Genomic DNA, 24,713 nt, shown 5'->3' with positions numbered 1-24,713 from the left:
CAGATACCAGGGACTGTAAAGGGGTTAAAGTGTTAAAACGGCTCCGGTTCCGTTATTTTAAGGGTTAAAGCTTCCAAATTTGGTGTGCAATACTTTTAAGGCTTTAAGACACTGTGGTGAAAATTTGGTGAATTTTGTACAATTCCTTCATGTTTTTTCGCAATTGCAGTAATAAAGTGTGTTCAGTTTAAAATTTAAAGTGACAGTAACGGTTTTATTTTAAAACGTTTTTTGTACTTTATTATCAAGTTTATGCCTGTTTAACATGTCTGAACTACCAGATAGACTGTGTTCTGAATGTGGGGAAGCCAGAATTCCTGTTCATTTAAATAAATGTGATTTATGTGATAATGACAATGATGCCCAAGATGATTCCTCAAGTGAGGGGAGTAAGCATGGTACTGCATCATTCCCTCCTTCGTCTACACGAGTCTTGCCCACTCAGGAGGCCCCTAGTACATCTAGCGCGCCAATACTGCTTACTATGCAACAATTAACGGCTGTAATGGATAATTCTGTCAAAAACATTTTAGCCAAAATGAACCCTTGTCAGCGTAAGCGTGGCTGCTCCGTTTTAGTTACTGAAGAGCATGACGACGCTGATATTAATATCTCTGAAGGGCCCCTAACCCAATCTGAGGGGGCCAGGGAGGTTTTGTCTGAGGGAGAAATTACTGATTCAGGGAACATTTCTCAACAGGCTGAACCTGATGTAATTGCATTTAAATTTAAGTTGGAACATCTCCGCATTCTGCTTAAGGAGGTATTATCCACTCTGGATGATTGTGAAAAGTTGGTCATCCCAGAGAAACTATGTAAAATGGACAAGTTCCTAGAGGTGCCGGAGCTCCCAGAAGCTTTTCCTATACCCAAGCGGGTGGCGGACATTGTTAATAAAGAATGGGAAAGGCCCGGTATTCCTTTCGTCCCTCCCCCCATATTTAAAAAATTGTTTCCTATGGTCGACCCCAGAAAGGACTTATGGCAGACAGTCCCCAAGGTCGAGGGAGCGGTTTCTACTTTAAACAAACGCACCACTATACCCATAGAGGATAGTTGTGCTTTCAAAGATCCTATGGATAAAAAATTAGAAGGTTTGCTTAAAAAGATGTTTGTTCAGCAGGGTTACCTTCTACAACCAATTTCATGCATTGTCCCTGTCACTACAGCCGCATGTTTCTGGTTTGATGAACTGATAAAGGCGCTCGATAGTGATTCTCCTCCTTATGAGGAGATTATGGACAGAATCAATGCTCTCAAATTGGCTAATTCTTTCACCCTAGACGCCACTTTGCAATTGGCTAGGTTAGCGGCTAAGAATTCTGGGTTTGCTATTGTGGCGCGCAGAGCGCTTTGGTTGAAATCTTGGTCGGCTGACGCGTCTTCCAAGAACAAGCTACTAAACATTCCTTTCAAGGGGAAAACGCTGTTTGGCCCTGACTTGAAAGAGATTATCTCGGATATCACTGGGGGTAAGGGCCACGCCCTTCCTCAGGATCGGCCTTTCAAGGCGAAAAATAGACCCAATTTTCGTCCCTTTCGTAAAAACGGACCAGCCCAAAGTGCTACGTCCTCTAAGCAAGAGGGTAATACTTCTCAAGCCAAGCCAGCTTGGAGACCAATGCAAGGCTGGAACAAGGGAAAGCAGGCCAAGAAGCCTGCCACTGCTACCAAGACAGCATGAAATATTGGCCCCCGATCCGGGACCGGATCTGGTGGGGGGCAGACTCTCTCTCTTCGCTCAGGCTTGGGCAAGAGATGTTCTGGATCCTTAGGCGCTAGAAATAGTCTCCCAGGGTTATCTTCTGGAATTCAAGGGACTTCCCCCAAGGGGGAGGTTCCACAGGTCTCAGTTGTTCAGGGTCCGTTCGAACATCCGAATCTGGTTTCACTCCAGCTGACTGCTTGGAGATTGAACGCTTGATTTTATCGAAGCGAGGATTCTCAGATTCTGTTATCGATACTCTTGTTCAGGCCAGAAAGCCTGTAACTAGAAAGATTTACCACAAAATTTGGAAAAAATATATCTGTTGGTGTGAATCTAAAGGATTCCCTTGGGACAAGGTTAAGATTCCTAGGATTCTATCCTTCCTTCAAGAAGGATTGGAAAAAGGATTATCTGCTAGTTCCCTGAAGGGACAGATTTCTGCCTTGTCGGTATTACTTCACAAAAAGCTGGCAGCTGTGCCAGATGTTCAAGCCTTTGTTCAGGCTCTGGTTAGAATCAAGCCTGTTTACAAACCTTTGACTCCTCCTTGGAGTCTCAATTTAGTTCTTTCAGTTCTTCAGGGGGTTCCGTTTGAACCCTTACATTCCGTTGATATTAAGTTATTATCTTGGAAAGTTTTGTTTTTAGTTGCGATTTCTTCTGCTAGAAGAGTCTCAGAATTATCTGCTCTGCAGTGTTCTCCTCCTTATCTGGTGTTCCATGCAGATAAGGTGGTCTTACGTACTAAACCTGGTTTTCTTCCAAAAGTTGTTTCTAACAAAAACATTAACCAGGAGATTATCGTACCTTCTCTGTGTCCAAAACCAGTTTCAAAGAAGGAACGTTTGTTGCACAATTTGGATGTTGTTCGCGCTCTAAAATTCTATTTAGATGCTACAAAGGATTTTAGACAAACATCTTCCTTGTTTGTTGTTTATTCAGGTAAAAGGAGAGGTCAAAAAGCAACTTCTACCTCTCTCTCTTTTTGGATTAAAAGCATCATCAGATTGGCTTACGAGACTGCCGGACGGCAGCCTCCCGAAAGAATCACAGCTCATTCCACTAGGGCTGTGGCTTCCACATGGGCCTTCAAGAACGAGGCTTCTGTTGATCAGATATGTAGGGCAGCGACTTGGTCTTCACTGCACACTTTTACCAAATTTTACAAGTTTGATACTTTTGCTTCTTCTGAGGCTATTTTTGGGAGAAAGGTTTTGCAAGCCGTGGTGCCTTCCATTTAGGTGACCTGATTTGCTCCCTCCCTTCATCCGTGTCCTAAAGCTTTGGTATTGGTTCCCACAAGTAAGGATGACGCCGTGGACCGGACACACCTATGTTGGAGAAAACAGAATTTATGTTTACCTGATAAATTTCTTTCTCCAACGGTGTGTCCGGTCCACGGCCCGCCCTGGTTTTTTAATCAGGTCTGATAATTTATTTTCTTTAACTACAGTCACCACGGTACCATATGGTTTCTCCTATGCAAATATTCCTCCTTAACGTCGGTCGAATGACTGGGGTAGGCGGAGCCTAGGAGGGATCATGTGACCAGCTTTGCTGGGCTCTTTGCCATTTCCTGTTGGGGAGGAGAATATCCCACAAGTAAGGATGACGCCGTGGACCGGACACACCGTTGGAGAAAGAAATTTATCAGGTAAACATAAATTCTGTTTTTGTACACAAGATCTAATCTTGGAAATAGAACAGGCCACATTCACACAAATCTGTTGACCACATATGCTCCTAATACGGCCTGTGATGTTACTGAGCGTGCTTTTTTGATACATGGACATGTGGCACATAATGATATAGGTTTCAGACACAATAAAATAAAATGTATCTTTCGATTGTAAACCCTTTTAGCATTTGTTTAATCCTTCTTTTTTTTATATAACCATGAATCTGTGTCATTGCATACCTGTATTTATGTTTTCTGCATACCACTTTTCTATATATAGCGTGACAGAATTTGGTGGCACTTTACAAAAACGATAGTAATAATCCCTAAATAGTTAATATGCAAAAGTGCTTCTAATTCAATTTAAAATGCCCTTCTGTATCTAATATTTAGTTGTAATTTTCCTAAGAAGGCAGTGTTATACATGTTTTTTAAATATCATCTCATGATTAAGAGAGTTTGTTGTAAAATAAAGATATTTAACTATTTAGTATTTCTTCCCACCCTTTGAAGCTCATCCCTGATTGTGTTTTGCTAACATATAGAAGCGGTTTGTATGTCACACTGCATAGATAGATATCTGGCCACCTTTACCCATATTTCTTTCATGTAAGTGGCAAGAGTCCATGAGCTAGTGACATATGGGATATACATTCCTACCAAGAGGGGGCAAAGTTTCCCAAACCTCAAAATGCCTATAAGTACAACTCCCACCACACACATACTTCAGTTTTACAAACGTTGCCTCCCTGTGGAGGTGGTTAAGCAAGATGTGCTTGATTTTCTTCTGTGAAAGGCGCTTCTAAGCATTTTGAAGCCCAAATTCCTCTGAGTACAGTGTTTGTCAGAGGGATGAGTTATTGTCTGTTGATTTAGTGGTTTCACCCGTGGGAAATCCTTTCAAAGGCTCTCTGTAATCAGTCACAGGGATTCATTCCTTGCCTCCCTTTTCAGATCGACCTTATACTCCTATGCCATTACCACTGCTGATGTTTTTCAGTACTGGTTTGGCTGTCTTCTATATGTGGATGGGTGTCTTCCGGTAATTATGTATCATTTTTTAAAATACTCTCAGCTATGTTTGGCGCTTTGTTATAAAGTTTGAAATATATGTATTTGCTTATATTTGCCAACAGTCAGGTCTATGTATATTTCCCTTTTCTGCAGACTATCAGTTTCAGTATGGAATTTATGTTTGGGAAGATTATTTATAATTTCTCCTGTTAAGTGTGGTCAGTCCACGGGTCATCATTACTTCTGGGATATTATCTCCTCCCCTACAGGAAGTGCAAGAGGATTCACCCAGCAGAGCTGCTATATAGCTCCTCCCCTCTACGTCACCTCCAGTCATTCTCTTGCACCCAACGAATAGATAGGACGTGTGAGAGGACTGTGGTGATTTTAATTAGTTTATTACCTTCAATCAAAAGTTTGTTATTTTATAATAGCACTGGAGTGTGTTATTCATTCTCTGGTAGAATTTGAAGAAGAATCTACCTTAGTTTTTTCTATGATTTTAGCCGGAGTAGTTAAGATCATATTGCTGTTTCTCGGCCATCTGAGGAGAGGTAAACTTCAGATCAGGGGACAGCGGGCAGATTAATCTGCAAAGAGGTATGTAGCAGTTTATATATTTTCTGACATGGAATTGATGAGAAAATCCTGCCATACCGTTATAATGTAAACTCAGCCTTAAATACAGTAGATGTATCTGGTATCAGGCTGTCATGTATGTATATTTTACACTTCAGTATTCTGGGGAATGGTACTTCACTGGATTTATACTGTATGCATAGACTTAACCTAATTTGCAGGGACTTGCAATAGGGTTTTAAATAACAATTAATTTATTGAGGTTAAACGTTTTTTGCTGGCATGTAAAATCGTTTATTTCTCTGAGGTACTGGGTGAAAAAATGTTTTGGGCACTGTTTTTTCCACTTGGCAATAGTTTTGTTTAAATTTAAACAGTTTACTGATCTCTCTCACTGTTATGTGTGAGAGGGAGGGGCCATTTTTGGCGCTTTTACTACGCATCAAAAAACTCAGTCAGAGGTTCATTTTCTTCCTGCATGATCCGGTTCATCTCTACAGAACTCAGGGATCTTCAAAGCTTGTTTTGAGGGAGGTAATCATTCACAGCAGAGCTGTGAAGATTGTAGTTGACTGTGATAAAAAACGTTTATTTGTGTATTTTTTCTGCTGTCAGGGTTAGTTATCCTTTGCTAATGGGAACAATCCTTTGCTAAAATTGTATATTTCTTACAAAGATTTGATGCTATAATTTATTTATTTCAACTGTCATAATTTTTTTCTGTGCTTCTTATAGGCACAGTTCGTTTTCATATTATTGTAAATTAATTGAAAAAGCATTTCCAAGTTGCTAGTTAATTGCTAGTGTGTTAAACATGTCTGATTCAGAGGAAGATACATGTGCTATATGTGCTAATGCCAAAGTGGAGCCCAATAGAAATTTATGTACTAACTGTATTGATGCTACTTTAAATAAAAGTCAATCTGTACAAATTGAACATATTTCACCAGACAACGAGGGGAGAGTTATGCCGACTAACTCGCCTCACGTGTCAGTACCTGCATCTCCCGCTCGGGAGGTGCGTGATATTGTAGCGCCGAGTACATCTGGGCGGCCATTACAAATCACATTACAGGATATGGCTACTGTTATGACTGAAGTTTTGGCTAAATTACCAGAACTGAGAGGTAAGCGTGATCACTCTGGGGTGAGAACAGAGTGCGCTGATAATATTAGGGCCATGTCAGACACTGCGTCACAGGTGGCAGAACATGAGGACGGAGAACTTCATTCTGTGGGTGACGGTTCTGATCCAAACAGACTGGATTCAGATATTTCAAATTTTAAATTTAAGCTGGAAAACCTCCGTGTATTACTAGGGGAGGTATTAGCGGCTCTGAATGATTGTAACACAGTTGCAATACCAGAGAAAATGTGTAGGTTGGATAGATATTTTGCGGTACCGGCGAGTACTGATGTTTTTCCTATACCTAAGAGACTTACTGAAATTGTTACTAAGGAGTGGGATAGACCCGGTGTGCCGTTCTCACCCCCTCCGATATTTAGAAAAATGTTTCCAATAGACGCCACCACACGGGACTTATGGCAGACGGTCCCTAAGGTGGAGGGAGCAGTTTCTACTTTAGCTAAGCGTACCACTATCCCGGTGGAGGATAGCTGTGCTTTTTCAGATCCAATGGATAAAAAATTAGAGGGTTACCTTAAGAAAATGTTTGTTCAACAAGGTTTTATATTGCAACCTCTTGCATGTATTGAGCCTGTCACGGCTGCAGCAGCATTTTGGTTTGAGTCTCTGGAAGAGACACTTGAATCATCTACACTAGATGAGATTACACACAAACTTAAAGCCCTTAAGTTAGCTAACTCATTTATTTCAGATGCCGTAGTACATTTAACTAAGCTTACGGCTAAGAATTCCGGATTCGCCATTCAGGCACGCAGAGCACTGTGGCTAAAATCCTGGTCAGCTGATGTTACTTCTAAATCTAAATTGCTTAATATACCTTTCAAAGGGCAGACCTTATTCGGGCCCGGGTTGAAAGAGATTATCGCTGACATTACAGGAGGTAAAGGCCATGCCCTGCCTCAGGACAAAGCCAAAGCTAAGGCTAGACAGTCTAATTTTCGTTCCTTTCGTAATTTCAAAGCAGGAGCAGCATCAACTTCCTCTGCACCAAAACAGGAAGGAGCTGTTGCTCGCTACAGACAAGGCTGGAAATCTAACCAGTCCTGGAACAAGGGCAAGCAGGCCAGGAAACCTGCTGCTGCCCCTAAGACAGCATGAATCGAGGGCCCCCGATCCGGGACCGGATCTAGTGGAGGGCAGACTTTCTCTCTTCGCCCAGGCTTGGGCAAGAGATGTTCAGGATCCCTGGGCGTTAGAGATCATATCTCAGGGATACCTTCTGGACTTCAAATCCTCTCCCCCAAGAGGGAGATTTCATCTGTCAAGGTTGTCAACAAACCAAACAAAGAAGGAAGCGTTTCTACACTGCGTACAAGATCTTTTATTAATGGGAGTGATCCATCCGGTTCCGCGGTCGGAACAAGGACAGGGGTTTTACTCAAATCTGTTTGTAGTTCCCAAGAAAGAGGGAACTTTCAGGCCAATCTTGGATTTAAAGATCCTAAACAAATTCCTAAGAGTTCCATCGTTCAAGATGGAAACTATTCGAACAATTTTGCCCATGATCCAAGAGGGTCAGTACATGACCACAGTGGATTTAAAGGATGCTTACCTTCACATACCGATTCACAGAAATCATTACCGGTATCTAAGGTTTGCCTTTCTAGACAGGCATTACCAGTTTGTAGCACTTCCATTCGGATTGGCTACGGCTCCAAGAATCTTCACAAAGGTTCTGGGTACTCTTCTGGCGGTACTAAGACCGCGAGGAATTTCGGTAGCTCCGTACCTAGACGACATTCTGATACAAGCTTCAAGCTTTCAAACTGCCAAGTCTCATACAGAGTTAGTACTGGCATTTCTAAGGTCGCATGGATGGAAGGTGAACGAAAAGAAGAGTTCTCTCTTTCCACTCACAAGAGTTCCCTTCTTGGGGACTCTGATAGATTCTGTAGAAATGAAGATTTATCTGACAGAAGACAGGTTAACAAAGCTTCAAAATGCATGCCGTGTCCTTCATTCCATTCAACACCCGTCAGTAGCTCAATGCATGGAGGTGATCGGATTAATGGTAGCGGCAATGGACATAGTCCCCTTTGCACGCCTACATCTCAGACCGCTGCAATTGTACATGCTAAGTCAGTGGAATGGGGATTACTCAGATTTGTCCCCAACTCTGAATCTGAATCAAGAGACCAGAAATTCTCTTCTATGGTGGCTTTATCGGCCACATCTGTCCAGGTGGATGCCATTCAGCAGGCCAAACTGGACAATTGTAACAACAGACGCCAGCCTACTAGGTTGGGGCGCTGTCTGGAATTCTCTGAAGGCTCAGGGACTATGGAATCAGGAGGAGAGTCTCCTTCCAATAAACATTCTGGAATTGAGAGCAGTTCTCAATGCCCTTCTGGCTTGGCCCCAGTTAACAACTCGGGGGTTCATCAGGTTTCAGTCGGACAACATCACGACTGTAGCTTACATCAACCATCAGGGAGGGACAAGAAGCTCCCTAGCAATGATGGAAGTATCAAAGATAATTCGCTGGGCAGAGTCTCACTCTTGCCACCTGTCTGCAATCCACATCCCGGGAGTGGAGAACTGGGAAGCGGATTTCTTAAGTCGTCAGACTTTTCATCCGGGGGAGTGGGAACTTCATCCGGAGGTCTTTGCCCAAATACTTCGACGTTGGGGCAAACCAGAGATAGATCTCATGGCGTCTCGTCAGAACGCCAAGCTTCCTCGCTACAGGTCCAGATCCAGGGATCCGGGAGCGGTTCTGATAGATGCTCTGACAGCACCTTGGACCTTCAAGATGGCTTATGTGTTTCCACCCTTCCCGATGCTTCCTCGATTGATTGCCAGAATCAAACAGGAGAGAGCATCAGTGATTCTAATAGCACCTGCATGGCCACGCAGGACTTGGTATGCAGATCTAGTGGACATGTCATCCTGTCCGCCTTGGTCTCTACCTCTGAAACAGGACCTTCTGATCCAGGGTCCATTCAAACATCAAAATCTAACTTCTCTGAAGCTGACTGCTTGGAGATTGAACGCTTGATTTTATCAAAACGTGGGTTTTCTAAGCCAGTTATTGATACCTTAATACAGGCTAGGAAGCCTGTTACCAGAAGGATTTACCATAAAATATGGCGTAAATACTTATATTGGTGCGAATCCAAGAGTTACTCATGGAGTAAGGTTAGGATCCCAAGGATATTGTCTTTTCTACAAGAAGGTTTAGAAAAGGGTTTATCCGCTAGTTCCTTAAAGGGACAGATTTCAGCTCTGTCCATTCTTTTACACAAACGTCTGTCAGAAGTTCCGGATGTTCAAGCTTTTTGTCAGGCTTTAGCTAGGATCAAGCCTGTGTTTAAAACTGTTGCTCCGCCATGGAGTTTGAACTTAGTTCTTAATGTTTTACAGGGTGTTCCGTTTGAACCCCTTCATTCCATTGATATCAAGTTGTTATCTTGGAAAGTTCTGTTTTTAATGGCTATTTCCTCGGCTCGAAGAGTCTCTGAGTTATCTGCCTTACATTGTGATTCTCCTTATCTGATTTTTCATTCAGACAAGGTAGTTCTGCGTACTAAACCTGGGTTCCTACCTAAGGTGGTCACTAACAGGAATATCAATCAAGAGATTGTTGTTCCATCTTTGTGTCCTAATCCTTCCTCGAAGAAGGAACGTCTGCTACACAATTTAGATGTAGTCCGTGCCCTGAAATTTTATCTACAGGCAACTAAGGATTTTCGTCAAACGTCTTCCCTGTTTGTCGTTTATTCTGGCCAGAGGAGAGGTCAAAAAGCTTCGGCTACCTCTCTCTCTTTTTGGCTTCGTAGCATAATACGATTAGCCTATGAGACTGCTGGACAGCAGCCTCCTGAAAGAATTACAGCTCATTCTACTAGAGCTGTGGCTTCCACTTGGGCCTTTAAGAATGAGGCTTCTGTTGAACAGATTTGCAAGGCTGCAACTTGGTCTTCTCTTCATACTTTTTCCAAATTTTACAAATTTGACACGTTTGCTTCTTCGGAGGCTGTTTTTGGGAGAAAGGTTCTTCAGGCAGTGGTTCCCTCCGTATAAAGAGCCTGCCTGTCCCTCCCGTCATCCGTGTACTTTTGCTTTGGTATTGGTATCCCAGAAGTAATGATAACCCGTGGACTGACCACACTTAACAGGAGAAAACAAAATTTATGCTTACCTGATAAATTCATTTCTCCTGTAGTGTGGTCAGTCCACGGCCCGCCCTGTTTTTTATGGCAGGCTAAAAAAATTTTTGGATTATACTCCAGTCACCACTACACCCTTGGGCTTCTCCTTTCTCGTTGGTCCTTTGGTCGAATGACTGGAGGTGACGTAGAGGGGAGGAGCTATATAGCAGCTCTGCTGGGTGAATCCTCTTGCACTTCCTGTAGGGGAGGAGATAATATCCCAGAAGTAATGATGACCCGTGGACTGACCACACTACAGGAGAAATGAATTTATCAGGTAAGCATAAATTTTGTTTTTTGCTTACCTGGGGTTACAGATTCTTTAAAATTTGGCTTTGTTTCCAAATTTTCGTGGGCAAACTAGGCTTGCGGGGACACAAAATGCTTTTTTTTTTATGGCGTCATTTTTGGCGTGAAAATTTTTTAGTGTTCGAAATTGCGTCTAAGATGACGTAAGTTTGGTCATTTCCTGCATCTTTGTGGACGCGAGTTGTTTGAGTGCGAAGTCACGCTTATTATGACACGAGTTGCATCATTTCCTGATGTTAGCTTTGGCGCCAAAAATTTGTAAACTTCCTTTTTGCGTCATACTTGGCGCTAAAAAACTTTTTTGTATATTACCCATCTTCTTTTAATGCTTCTTGTTCTCTTCATTTTTTTGCATCTTACTTTAGCATAAGCATTTTTTTCCTATTCCTGAAACTGCTATATGAGGAAATTGGATATTTTGTTTAAATGTTGTTTTTTTTCTTTTTACATTTTGCAAGATGTCTCAATCTGATCCTGCCTCTGATTTTGCTGTAGAAACCATGGTGCCTGAACACAGTTCTACCAAAGCTAAGTGTGTTTGTTGTAAATTAAATGTTATTTCTTCAGCCCAATTATGTGGCATCTGTCATGATAAGCTCTTGCATGCTGATAATGGTTGCACCTGAGGTTTTTCCTGTTTCAGATGTTGTTTCTGATATGATTTCTAAAGAATGGTCTAAGCCTGGTTCTTTTTTCAATCCTTCTTCTAGGTTTAAGAAGTTGTATCCTTTACCTGTGGTTAATTTAGAGTTTTGGGAAAAAGTTCCTAAGGTTGATGGAGCTATTTCCACTCTTGCCAAACGTACTACTATTCCTATGGAAGATAGTACTTCCTTTAAGGATCCTTTTAGATAGGAATATTGAATCTTATCTTAGAAGAGCATATTTATATTCTGGCTATATTCTTAGACCTGCTATTTCTATGGCTGATGTGGCTGCTGCTTCATTTTTGTGGTTGGATAGTTTAGCCCGGCAGGTAGAAGATCATGATTTATCCAGCATTATTCTTCTGCTTCAACATGCTAATCATTTTATTTGTGATGCTATATTTGACATTATTAAAAACGATGTTAAATCTATGTCTTTAGCTATTTTAGCCAGAAGAGCTTTATGGCTTAAATCTTGGAATGCTGACATGGTGTCTAAATCTAGATTACTATCTCTCTCTTTCCAGGGTAAGAATTTATTTGTTTCTCAATTGGATTCTATTATTTCCACTATTACTGGAGGAAAGGGAGTTTTTTTTTAAGATAAAAAATCTTTGGGTAAATTTAAGAATCCAAATTGTTTTCGTTCCTTTCGTCAGAATAAGGAACAAAAGCCTACTCCTTGCCCTATGAGGAAATTGGATATTTTGTTTAAATGTTGTTTTTTTTCTTTTTACATTTTGCAAGATGTCTCAATCTGATCCTGCCTCTGATGTTGCTGTAGAAACCATGGTGCCTGAACACAGTTCTACCAAAGCTAAGTGTGTTTGTTGTAAATTAACTGATGTTATTTCTTCAGCCCAATTATGTGGCATCTGTCATAAGCTCTTGCATGCTGATAATGGTTGCACCTGTGGTTTTTCCTGTTCCAGATGCTGTTTCTGATATGATTTCTAAAGAATGGTCTAAGCCTGGTTCTTCTTTCAATCCTCCTTCTAGGTTTAAGAAGTTGTATCCTTTACCTGTGGTTAATTTAGAGTTTTGGGAAAAAGTTCCTAAGGTTGATGGAGCTATTTCCACTCTTGCCAAACGTACTACTATTCCTATGGAAGATAGTACTTCCTTTAAGGATCCTTTTAGATAGGAATATTGAATCTTATCTTAGAAGAGCATATTTATATTCTGGCTATATTCTTAGACCTGCTATTTCTATGGCTGATGTGGCTGCTGCTTCATTTTTGTGGTTGGATAGTTTAGCCTGGCAGGTAGAAGATCATGATTTATCCAGCATTATTCTTCTGCTTCAACATGCTAATCATTTTATTTGTGATGCTATATTTGACATTATTAAAATCAATGTTAAATCTATTTCTTTAGCTATTTTAGCCAGAAGAGCTTTATGGCTTAAATCTTGGAATGCTGACATGGTGTCTAAATCTAGATTACTATCTCTCTCTTTCCAGGGTAAGAATTTATTTGTTACTCAATTGGATTCTATTATTTCCACTATTACTGGAGGAAAGGGAGGTTTTTTTTAAGATAAAAAATCTTTGGGTAAATTTAAGACTCCAAATTGTTTTCGTTCCTTTCGTCAGAATAAGGAACAAAAGCCTACTCCTTGCCCTATGAGGAAATTGGATATTTTGTTTAAATGTTGTTTTTTTTCTTTTTACATTTTGCAAGATGTCTCAATCTGATCCTGCCTCTGATGTTGCTGTATAAACCATGGTGCCTGAACACAGTTCTACCAAAGCTAAGTGTGTTTGTTGTAAATTAACTGATGTTATTTCTTCAGCCCAATTATGTGGCATCTGTCATGATAAGCTCTTGCATGCTGATAATGGTTGCACCTGAGGTTTTTCCTGTTCCAGATGCTGTTTCTGATATGATTTCTAAAGAATGGTCTAAGCCTGGTTCTTCTTTCAATCCTCCTTCTAGGTTTAAGAAGTTGTATCCTTTACCTGTGGTTAATTTAGAGTTTTGGGAAAAAGTTCCTAAGGTTGATGGAGCTATTTCCACTCTTGCCAAACGTACTACTATTCCTATGGAAGATAGTACTTCCTTTAAGGATCCTTTTAGATAGGAATATTGAATCTTATCTTAGAAGAGCATATTTATATTCTGGCTATATTCTTAGACCTGCTATTTCTATGGCTGATGTGGCTGCTGCTTCATTTTTGTGGTTGGATAGTTTAGCCCGGCAGGTAGAAGATCATGATTTATCCAGCATTATTCTTCTGCTTCAACATGCTAATCATTTTATTTGTGATGCTATATTTGACATTATTAAAATCGATGTTAAATCTATGTCTTTAGCTATTTTAGCCAGAAGAGCTTTATGGCTTAAATCTTGGAATGCTGACATGGTGACTAAATCTATATTACTATCTCTATCTTTCCAGGGTAAGAATTTATTTGTTTCTCAATTGGATTCTATTATTTCCACTATTACTGGAGGTTTTTTTTAAGATAAAAAATCTTTGGGTATATTTAAGACTCCAAATTGTTTTCGTTCCTTTCGCCCTAAGGCCTCTGGTTCCAATTGGAAACCATCTTCAAATTGGAATAAAACCAAGCCTTATAAAAGACCAAATCCAGCCCCCAAGACTGCATGAAGGTGCGGCCCTCAATCCAGTTCAGCTGGTGGGGGGCAGATTGAAATTGTTTCAGGAAATTTGATTAGGTTCTGTTCAGAATCAGTGGATTCAGAATATTGTGTCTCAAGGGTATCGAGAATAAGGCCTCCCGTGGGAAGATTCTTTCTTTCTCATGTTCCAACAAATCCTGTGAAAGCTCAGGCTTTTCTGAAATGTGTTTCAGATCTAGAGCTTTCAGGGGTAATTATTCCACTTCCTCTACAGGAACAGGGTTTGGGGTTTTATTCAAATCTATTAATTGTCCCAAAGAAAGAGAATTCTTTCAGACCAGTTCTGGATCTGAAACTTTTAAATCGTTTTGTAAGAGTCCCAACTTTCAACATGGTAACTATAAGGACTATTCATACAATAGGGAGTATCTCCCATTGAATGCAATGGTTTTCCTCACAGGAGATCTATTTCATAGGTTCTCTGTTATCGGCCGTAGAGATTCATCTCCTACCTCCCTTTTAAGATCGGCGATATTCCATATTCCATTACCTCTACTGATAACCCTTTCGGTACTGGTTTGGCTATCTGCTATATGTGGATGGGTGTCTTTCGGTAAGTATGTTTTTATTACTTAGACACCCTCAGCTATGGTTTTGCACTTTATGCATTAATATAAAGTTCTAAATATATGTATTGTACTTATATTTGCCATGAGTCAGGTTTATGTATTTCCTTTTGCAGACTTTCAGTTTCATATTTGGGGAAAAAACATATTAGGAAATATTTTTCTTACCTGGGGTTTAGTCTTTTTTCAAATTGACTGTTTTTTTCTTTCAAATTTTGCTGGCAAAATTAAGCCAGCGAGGGTGCAAAATGCCAATGTTTATTGCGTCATTCTTGGTGCGAGAATTTTCGTGGCACAAAAGGTACGTCCGATGATGCAAATTAGTCATTCCTGGCGTCTTAGTTGACGCCGAGTTCCTTGCACAAGGTTGCGTCGTTAATGGCGCGAGTTATGTTTGCGTCATATTTAGCGCCAAATAATATCATTATGTTGTTTTTTCTCTTACATTTTGCAAGATGTCTCAATCTGATCCAGTCTCAGAAATCACTGTTGGAACCCTGCTACCTGATAACAGTTCTACCAAAGCTAAGTGCATTTGTTGTAAACTTGTGGAGATTATATCTCCAGCTGTGGTTTGTAATAGTTGTCATGATAAATTTTTACATGCAGATAATTTGTCCATCAGTAATAGTACATTGCCTGTTGCTGTTCCTTCAACATCTAATGTAGAAGATATACCTGTGAATTTATAAGAATTTATTGCTGATTCTATTCAGAAGGCTTTGTCTGCCATCCCGCCTTCTAATAAACGTAAAAGGTCTTTTAAAACTTCTCATAAAGTTGATGAAATTTCAAATGACTGACAACATACTGAATTATCCTCCTCTGATGAGGATCTATCTGCTTCAGAAGATCCTTCCTCAGATATTGACACTGACAAATCTACTTATTTATTTAAAATGGGGTGTATTTGTTCTTTGTTAAAAGAAGTGTTGATTACATTGGATATTGAGGAAACTAGTCCTCTTGATATTAAAATTAGTAAACATTTAAATTCTGTTTATAAACCTCCTGTGGTTACTCCAGAGGTTTTTCCAGTTCCTGATGCTATTTCTGATATGATTTCTAAGGAATGGAATAGGCCTGGTACTTCTTTTATTCCTTCTTCAAGGTTTAAAAAATGGTATCCTTTGCCAGCAGTTACATTGGAGTTTTGGGAAAAGATCCCCAAAGTTGATGGGTCTATCTCTACTCTTGCTAAACGTACTACTATTCCTATGGAAGATATTAATTCTTTTAAAGATCCTTTAGATAGGAAACTTGAATCTTATCTAAGGAAAGCCTATTTATATTTGGGTCATCTTCTCAGGCCTGCAATTTCTTTGGCTGATGTTGCAGCTGCATCAACTTTTTGGTTGGAAAATTTAGCGCAACACGAATTGGATTCTGATTTGTCTAGCATTGTTCGATTGCTTCAACATGCTAATCATTTTATTTGTGATGACATTTATGATATCATCAAAATTGATGTTAAATCTATGTATTTAGCTATTTTAGCTAGAAGAGCTTTGTGGCTTAAAGGGACAGTCGAGTCCAAAAAAAACTTTCATGTTTCAAATAAGGCATGTAATTTTAAACAACTTTCCAATTTACTTTTATCACCAATTTTGCTTTGTTCTCTTGGTATTCTTAGTTGAAAGCTAAACCTAGGAAGGCTCATATGATAATTTCTAAGCCCTTGAAGGCCGCCTCTAATCACATGCTTTTGTATTTGCTTTTCACAGAAGGGGAAAGCTAGTACCTGTAAGCCATATAGATAACATTGTGAGCATGCCTGTGAATTGTGGCAGACACTGCACTAATTGGCTAAAATGAAAGTCAATAGATAATAAATAAAATGTCATGTGATCAGGGTGCTGTCAGAAGATGCTTAGATACACGGTAATCACAGAGGTAAAAAGTATATTAATATAACCATGGTGACTGTGCAAAACTGGGGAATGGGTAATAAAAGGATGATCTATCTTTTAAAAAAACAAAAATTCTGGTGTTGACTGTCCCTTTAAATCTTGGAATGCTGACATGACTTCTAAGTCCAGATTGCTATCTTTTTCTTTCCAAGGTAATAAGTTATTTGGGTCTCAGTTGGATTCGATTATTTCAACTGTCACTGGGGGGGAAGGGAGTTTTTTTGCCTCAGGATAAAAGACCTAAGGGTAAATCTAAAGCTTCTAACTGTTTTCGTTCATTTCGATAGAATAAGGAACAGAAACCTAATCCTTCCCCCAAGGAATCTGTTTCCAAATGGAAACCTTCTTCAAATTGGAATAAATCCAAGCCATTTAAGAAACCAAAGCCAGCCCCCAAGTCCGCATGAAGGTGTGGCCCTCATTCCAGCTCAGCTGGTAGGGGGCAGATTAACATTTTTCAAGGATGTTTGGATAAATTCTGTCCAAAATCAATGGATTCTGAGTATTATCTCTCAGGGGTACCGAATAGGATTCAGAGTAAGACCTCCTGTGAGAAGATATTTTCTCTCACGCATACCAGCAAATCCAGTAAAGGCTCAGGCTTTCCTGAAGTGTGTTTCAGACCTGGAGTTTTTCAGGGGTAATCATGCCAGTTTCGTTTCAGGAACAGGGTCTGGGGTTTTATTCAAATCTATTTATTGTCCCAAAGAAAGAAAATTCATTCAGACCAGTTCTGGATCTGAAAATTTTGAATAGTTATGTAAGAGTACCAACTTTCAAAATGGTGACTATAAGTACTATTCTGCCTTTTGTTCAGCATGGGCATTATATGTCCACAATAGACTTGCAGGATGCATATCTTCATATTCTGAGTCATCCAGATCATTATCAGTTTCTGAGATTCTCTTTCCTAGACAAGCATTACCAATTTGTTGCTCTTCCTTTTGGCCTAGCGACAGCTCCAAGAATCTTTTCAAAGGTTCTCGGTGCCCTACTCTCTGTAATCAGAGAGCGGGGTATTGTGGTGTTTCCTTATTTGGACAATATATTGGTACTAGCTCAGTCTTTACATTCTGTAGAATCTCACATGAATCAACTAGTGTTGTTTCTTCGAAAACATGGTTGGAGGATGAATTTTTTCAAAAAGTTCTTTGATTCCACAGACAAGGGTCACCTTTTTAGGTTTCCAGATAGATTCAGTGTCCATGACTCTGTCTCTAACAGACAAGAGACGTTTAAAATTAGTTGCAGCCTGTCGGAACCTTCAGTCTCACTCATTCCCTTCAGTCGCTATGTGCATGGAAGTTTTAGGTCTCATGACTGCAGCATCGGACGCGATCCCCTTTGCTTGTTTTCACATGAGACCTCTTCAGCTTTGTATGCTGAACCAATGGTGCAGGGATTATACAAGGATATCACAATTAATATCCTTAAAGCCCAATGTTCGACTATCTCTGTCTTGGTGGTTAGATCACCATCGTATAGTTCAAGGGACCTCTTTTGTTCGTCCAACCTGGACTGTGATCACAACAGATGCAAATCTTTCAGGTTGGGGAGCTGTTTGGGGATCTTCAGATTTGGCCTCTGTTGAAGAGAGAACCGTTCATTTGTTTTCAAACAGACAATATCACAACTGTGGCATATGTCAATCATCAGGGTGGGACTCACAGTCCCCAAGCTATGAAAGTATCTTGGATACTTGCTTGGGCGGAATCCAGCTCCTGTCTAAATTTCTGTGGTTCATATCCCAGGTATAGACAATTGGGAGGCGGATTATCTCAGCCGTCAGACTTTACATCCGGGGGAGTGGTCCCTCCATCCAGATGTGTTTTCTCAGGTTGTTCAGATGTGGGGTCTTCCAGAAATAGATCTGATGGCTTCTCATCTAAACAAGAAACTTCCCAGGTACCTGCCCAGGTCCAGGGATCCTCAGGCGGAAGCAGTGGATGCGTTGACACTTCCATCAACCTGCTTATATTTTTCCGCCTCTAGTTCTTCTTCCAAGAGTGATCTCCAAAATCATCATGGAGCAATCGTTTGTGTTGCTGGGGGCTCCAGCATGGCCTCACAGGTTTTGGTATGCGTATCTTGTTCAGATGTCCCGTTGCCAACCTTGCCCACTTCCATTAAGGCTGGATCTTCTGTCTATAGGTTTGTTTTTCCATCAGGATCTCAAATCATTAAATTTGAAGGTATGGAAATTGAACGCCTAGTGCTTAGTCATAGAGGTTTCTCTGACTCAGTGATTAATACCATGTTACAGGCTCATAAATCTGTTTCTAGAAAGATTTATTATCGAGTTTGGAAGATTTATATTTCATGGTGTTCTTCTCATAAATTCTCTTGGCATTCTTTCAGAATTCCTAGAATTTTTATAGTTTCTTCAGGATGGTTTGGATAAAGGTTTGTCTGCAAGTTCCTTGAAGGGACAAATCTCTGCTCTTTCTGTTTTATTTCACAGAAAGGTTGCTAAACTTCCTGATATTCACTGTTTTGTACAGGCTTTGGTTCGTATCAAGCCTGTAATTAAATCAATCTCTCCTCCTTGGAGTCTTAATTTGGTTTTGAAGGCTTTACATGCTCCTCATTTTGAGCCTATGCATTCTGTAGACATTAAACTACTTTCTTGGAAAGTGTTGATCCTTTTGGCCATCTCTTCTGCTAGAAGAGTTTCTGAATTATCTGCTCTTTCTTGTGAATCACCTTTTCCGATTTTTTCATCTGGATAAGGCGGTTTTGTGGACTTCATTTAAATTCTTACCTAAGGTTGTGAATTCTAACAATATTAAAAGAGAAATTGTTGTCCCTTCCTTGTGTCCTAATCCTAAGAATTTTTTGGAGAAATCCTTACATTCTTTGGCTGTTGTAAGAGCTTTAAAATATTATGTTGAAGCTACTAAAGAGTTCAGGAAGACTTTTAGCCTTTTTGTTAGTTATCTTTTCTGGTTCTAGGAAAGGTCAGAAGGCTTCTGCTGTTTCCTTGGCTTTGTGGTTAAAGCTTTTGATTCATCAATCTTATTTGGAGTCGGGTCAAGCCCCACCTCAGAGAATTACAGCTCATTCTACTAGATCAGTCTCCACTTCGTGGGCTTTTAAGAATGAAGCTTCAGTTGATCAGATTTGCAAAGCAGCAAATTGGTCTTCTTTGCATACATTTGCTAAATTCTACCGTTTTGATGTATTTGCTTCTTCAGAAGCAGTTTTTGGTAGAAAAGTTCTTCAGGCAGCTGTTTCAGTTTGATTCTTCTGCTTATATTTTAAATTTTTCTTTTCATTTATGAGAATAAACTTATATTTTGGGTTGTGGATTCATTTTTTTTCAGCGAAAAATGGCTGTTTTTATTTTATCCCCCCCCCCTCTCTAGTGACTCTTGCGTTGAGTTCCACATCTTGGGTATTGATATCCCATATGTCACTAGCTCATGGGCTCTTGCCAATTACATGAAAGAAAACATAATTTATGTAAGAACTTTCCTGATAAATTCATTTCTTTCATATTGGCAAGAGTCCATGAGGCCCACCCTTTTTATGGTGGTTATGATTTTTTTGTATAAAGCACAATTATTTCCAAATTCCTTTGTTGATGCTTTTTACTCCTTTCTTTATCACCCCACTACTTGGCTATTTGTTAAACTGAATTGTGGTTGTGGTGAGGGTTGTATTTATAGGCATTTTGAGGTTTGGGGAACTTTGCTGCTCCTGGTAGGATTGTGTATCCCATACGTCACTAGCTCATGGACTCTTGCCAATATGAAAGAAATGAATTTATCAGGTAAGTTCTTACATAAATTATGTTTTCTAGACAAGCATTACCAGTTTGTTGCTCTTCCATTTGGCCTAGCGACAGCTCCAATAATTTTTTCAAAGGTTCTCTGTGCCCTTCTATATGTAATCAGAGAGCAGGGTATTGTGGTGTTTCCTTATTTGGAGGATATCTTGGTACTAGCTTAGTCTTTTCATTTAGCAGAATCTCACACAAAACAACTAGTGTGGTTTCTTCAAAGGCATGGTTGGAGGATCAATTTACAAAATAATTTCTTGATTCCTCAAACAAAGGTTATCTTTTTAGGTTTCCAGAAAGATTCAGTGTCCATGACTCTGTCTTTAACAGACAAGAGACAAATTAAATTGGTTTTAGCTTGTCTAAACCTTCAGTCTCGATCATTCCCTTCAGTGGCTATGTTCATGGGAAGTTTTAGGTCTTATGACTGCAGCATCAGTCGCGATCCCCTTTGCTCGTTTTCATATGAGACCTCTGCAGCTTTGCATGGTGAATCAATGGTGCAGGGATTATTCTCGGATATCACAATTGATATACTTAAATCCCAGCATTCAACTCTCTCTGTCTTGGTGGTTGGACCATCATCGGATTATTCAAGGGGCCTCATTTGTTCGTCCTTCCTGGACTGTGATCTCAATAGATGCAAGTCTTACAGGTTGGGGAGCTGTCTGGGGGTCTCTGACAGCACAAGGGGTTTGGAAACCTCAAGAAGCGAGGTTACTTATCAACATTTTAGAACTCTGTGCTATCTTCAGACCTCTTCAGGCTTGGTCTCTATTAAAGAGAGAACTATTCATTCATTTTCAGACAGAAATTATAACAACAATAGCATATGTCAATCATCAGGGAGGGACTTGCAGTTCTTTAGCAATGAAGGAAGTATCTTGGATACTTCTTTGGGCGGAGTCCAACTCTGGTCTAATTTCTACGATTTATATTCCAGGTGTAGACAATTGGGAAGATGATTATAAAAGTCGTCAGACTTTGCATCCAGGTGAGTGGTCTCTCCATCCTGATGTGTTTCATCAGATTGTACAGATGTGGGGTCTCCCAGAAATAGAGCTGATGGCTTCTTGTTTAAACAAGAAACTTCCCAGATATCTTTCCAGATCCAAGGATCCTCAGGCAGACATGGTGGGTGCTTTAGCATTTCCTAGGTTCTACCAACCTGCTTACATTTTTCCACCTCTAGTTTTTCTCCCAAGGGTAATTTCCAACATCATAATGAAACAATATCATGTGTTTCTGATAGCACCTGCATGGCCTCACAGGTTCTGGTATGCGGAACTTGTCCGGATGTCCAGTTGACAGCCTTGGCCACTTCCTTTAAGGCCAGACCTTCTGTCTCAAGGGCCGTTTTTCCAACAGGATCTCAAATCCTTAAATTTGAAGGTATGGACTCTTGTCACTTAGTTCTTAGTCATAGAGGTTTTCTGACTCAGTAATTGACACTATGTTACAGGCTCGTAAGTCTGTTTCGAGGGAGATTTATTATTGGGTTTGGAAAACCTATATTTCATGGTGCTCCTCTCATAAATTTTCTTGGCATTCTTTTAGAATTCCTCGGATTTTACAGTTTCTTCAGGATGGTTTGGATAAGGGTTTGTCTGCAAATACTTTGAAGGGACAAATCTCTGCTCTTTATGTCTTATTTCATAGAAAAATTGCTAAACTTCCTGATATTTACTGTTTTGTTCAGGCTTTGGTTCGTATCAAACCTGTTATTAAATCCATTTCTCCTCCTTGGAGTCTTAATTTGGTTTTAAGGATTTTGCAGGCTCCTCCTTTTGAGCCTATGCATTCTTTGGATATTAAACTACTTTCTTGGAAAGTGTTATTTCTTTTACAAGATATGACGAGTTCACGGATTTCATCCTTACTTATGGGATTACGCCTCCTGGTCAGCAGGAGGAGGCAAAGAGCACCACAGCAGAGCTGTATATATAGCTCCTCCCTTCCCTCCCACTCCAGTCATTCTCTTTGCCTGTGTTAGTGATAGGAAGAGGTAAAGTGAGGTGCTAGTTTAGATTCTTCAATCAAGAGTTTATTATTTTCAAATGGTGCCAGTGTGTACTATTTTACTCAGGGTACAGCTATAGGGTCTGTGCAGATTACATCCGTCCTCTGTGACTCCCAATGGGGGCTGTCCTGATGAATATGGTCTTAGCAGGTTTTATCTAAGACCCAGCTGGTTCCCACAGATTCCTGGAGGAGATGAAGGACCTCTTGCAGTGTGGGACGAGTCATGTTGTTACTCAACATGGAGGTATGTGCAGTCTTTTATATTCTGTGACACTTGGTACCTCAGAAAGGACTGTCTCTCGCTATAAGCTGACCTATGTCTGTGCCCTATTATATCTCGGAGCAGGATATGGCTGGGGTAAACAGAGAAGGCTGCTATCATTATGGGATAATGAAAATATGAGGTGCAGTAGTAATTTAAGATACACTATTTTAACCCTTTCATGTGTGGGCTGACGCTGGGGGTTCTCGGAGTGGTGAACTCCGGATCACATAAGTTTTAATATGCTTGCGGCATGGGTATTGTGTCTTTTACAGGGGGACTGGCTTAATGTGGGGCACTTTTATGAGGTGCAACGCTACTCCGGTGGCTCCATTTTTGTTTTTTACTATAAAGCAATGATCCGCGCGGGAGTTCCCCTCTGATACGCCCACGATGGGCGGGGCACTCTTTTGCGTGCAAGTAGAAGCAGCACAGTGTCTGTCTGGGAGTCGGTCGGATGCTTGACTCAGGTGTTCTGTCTGGACTGCATGGATAGTTGAAACTCAGGCGGTCTAGACACTCTGCTGCACGGGTGACGTTCTTTTGTCTCAGAGAGGGGGCAGGTAAGCGCCGCAGCAGAGTTGTGGCGAGGTTTTTAAATTTTAAGTATCTAAATTTGAAGGTGCAGTTATCCTTTAAGAGTTAGTTAACTATTCATGGGATACGTATAACTGCAAATTTTATTTTTCAAGGCCACAATTATAAGTGTTTTCAGCCACACAGTGTGCTGTGCAAAAGTTTTTATTTTTTAAAGGCACAGTTGTTTTTATTCTATAACTAGTTTGTGCATAAAAAGTGTTTGATATAACTGAAAACAATTTCTGTTTTTTTACTATGGATGACCTTGAAGCCAGTACTTGTTCCATGTGTTTAAATGCCATTGTGGAACCCCCGCTTACTTTTTGTCCCTCATGCACTGAGAGGGCATTGCAATGTAAAGAGCACATTTTCTTTAACAAAGATATAGCTCAGGATGTTTCTCAGACTGATGAGACTCAGGGTATGCCAATTCTTACTCCCCAAGCTTCACAGGCCTTAAAGGGACAGTCTACACCATAATTTTTATTGTTTTAAAATATAGATAATCACTTTATTACCCATTACCCAGTTTTGCATAACCAACACAGTTATATTAATATACTTTTAACCTCTGTGATTATCTTGTATCTAAGCCTCTGCAAACTGCCCCTTTATTTCAGTTCTTTTGACAGACTTGCAGTTTAGCCAATCAGTGCCTGCTCCCAGATAACTTCACGTGCACGAGCATAGTGTTATCTCTATATAAAATACATGAACTAACACCCTCTAGTGGTGAAAAACTGTTAAAATGCATTCTGAAAAGAGGTGGCCTTCAAGGTCTAAAAAATTAGCATATGAACCTCCTAGGTTAAGCTTTCAACTAAGAATACCAAGAGAACAAAGCAAAATTGGTGATAAAAGTAAATTGGAAAATTGTTTAAAATTACATGCTCTATCTGAATCATGAAAGTTTATTTTGGCCTAGACTGTCCCTTTAACACCCACTCAAGCGACGCCTCTGCAGGATATGGCTGCAGTTATGTCATCCACCCTTACAGAAGTTTTATCCAAGTTGCCAGTGTTACAGGGCAAACGCAGCAGGACAGAAGCCACTTTGGTTCCTGCGACTTCTGATGCTTTGATGGCTATCTCTGATGTGCCCTCCCAAGGATCTGATTTGGGGGTAGGGAACTTCTGTTTGAGGGGGAACTTTCTGACTCAGGGACTGCTTTCCTTCAGACAGACTAGGACGTCATGTCCTTCAGATTTAAGCTTAAATACCTCCACCTGTTACTTCAGGAGGTTTTAGCGACTCTGGATGACTGTGACTCTATTGTGGTACCACCAGAGAAATTGTGTAAGATGGACAAATACTTAGAGGTCCCTTCTTATTCTGATGTGTTTCCGGTTCCTAAGAGAATTTCGGAAATTATTACGCTGGGAATGAGAAAGACCGGGTATCACGTTCTCACCTTCTCCTAATTTTAAGAAAATGTATCCTATAGCTGACACTGTTCGGGATTCTTGGCAAACGGTCCCTAAGGTGGAGGGAGCTATATCTACCCTGGCTAAGCGTACAACTATTCCTATTGAGGACAGTTGTGCTTTCAAAGACCCTATGGATAAAAAGTTGGAGGGTCTTCTAAAAAAGCTATTTATTCATCAGGGTTTTCTATTACAACCGACAGCTTGTATTGTACCAGTTACAACTGTGGCTGCCTTTTGGTTTGACGCCTTAGAAGAGTCTCTTAAGACTGAGACTCCTTTAGAGGA

General features: G+C 40.3%; 1 protein-coding gene across 3 annotated transcripts in view; it reads left to right on the top strand.

Moving 5' to 3' along the window:
• ARHGEF12 (Rho guanine nucleotide exchange factor 12) overlaps positions 1-24,713 on the top strand; it is a 1,204,049-nt gene that overhangs the window by 1,085,832 nt on the left and 93,504 nt on the right. The gene's annotated exons all lie outside the window — the stretch shown is intronic.

This window comes from Bombina bombina, chromosome 8 (assembly GCF_027579735.1).
Source record: "Bombina bombina isolate aBomBom1 chromosome 8, aBomBom1.pri, whole genome shotgun sequence".
Lineage (NCBI taxonomy): Eukaryota > Metazoa > Chordata > Amphibia > Anura > Bombinatoridae > Bombina > Bombina bombina.
The sequence above is the reverse complement of the archived record's forward strand: the minus strand, read 5'-3'. Positions and strand labels throughout refer to the sequence as shown.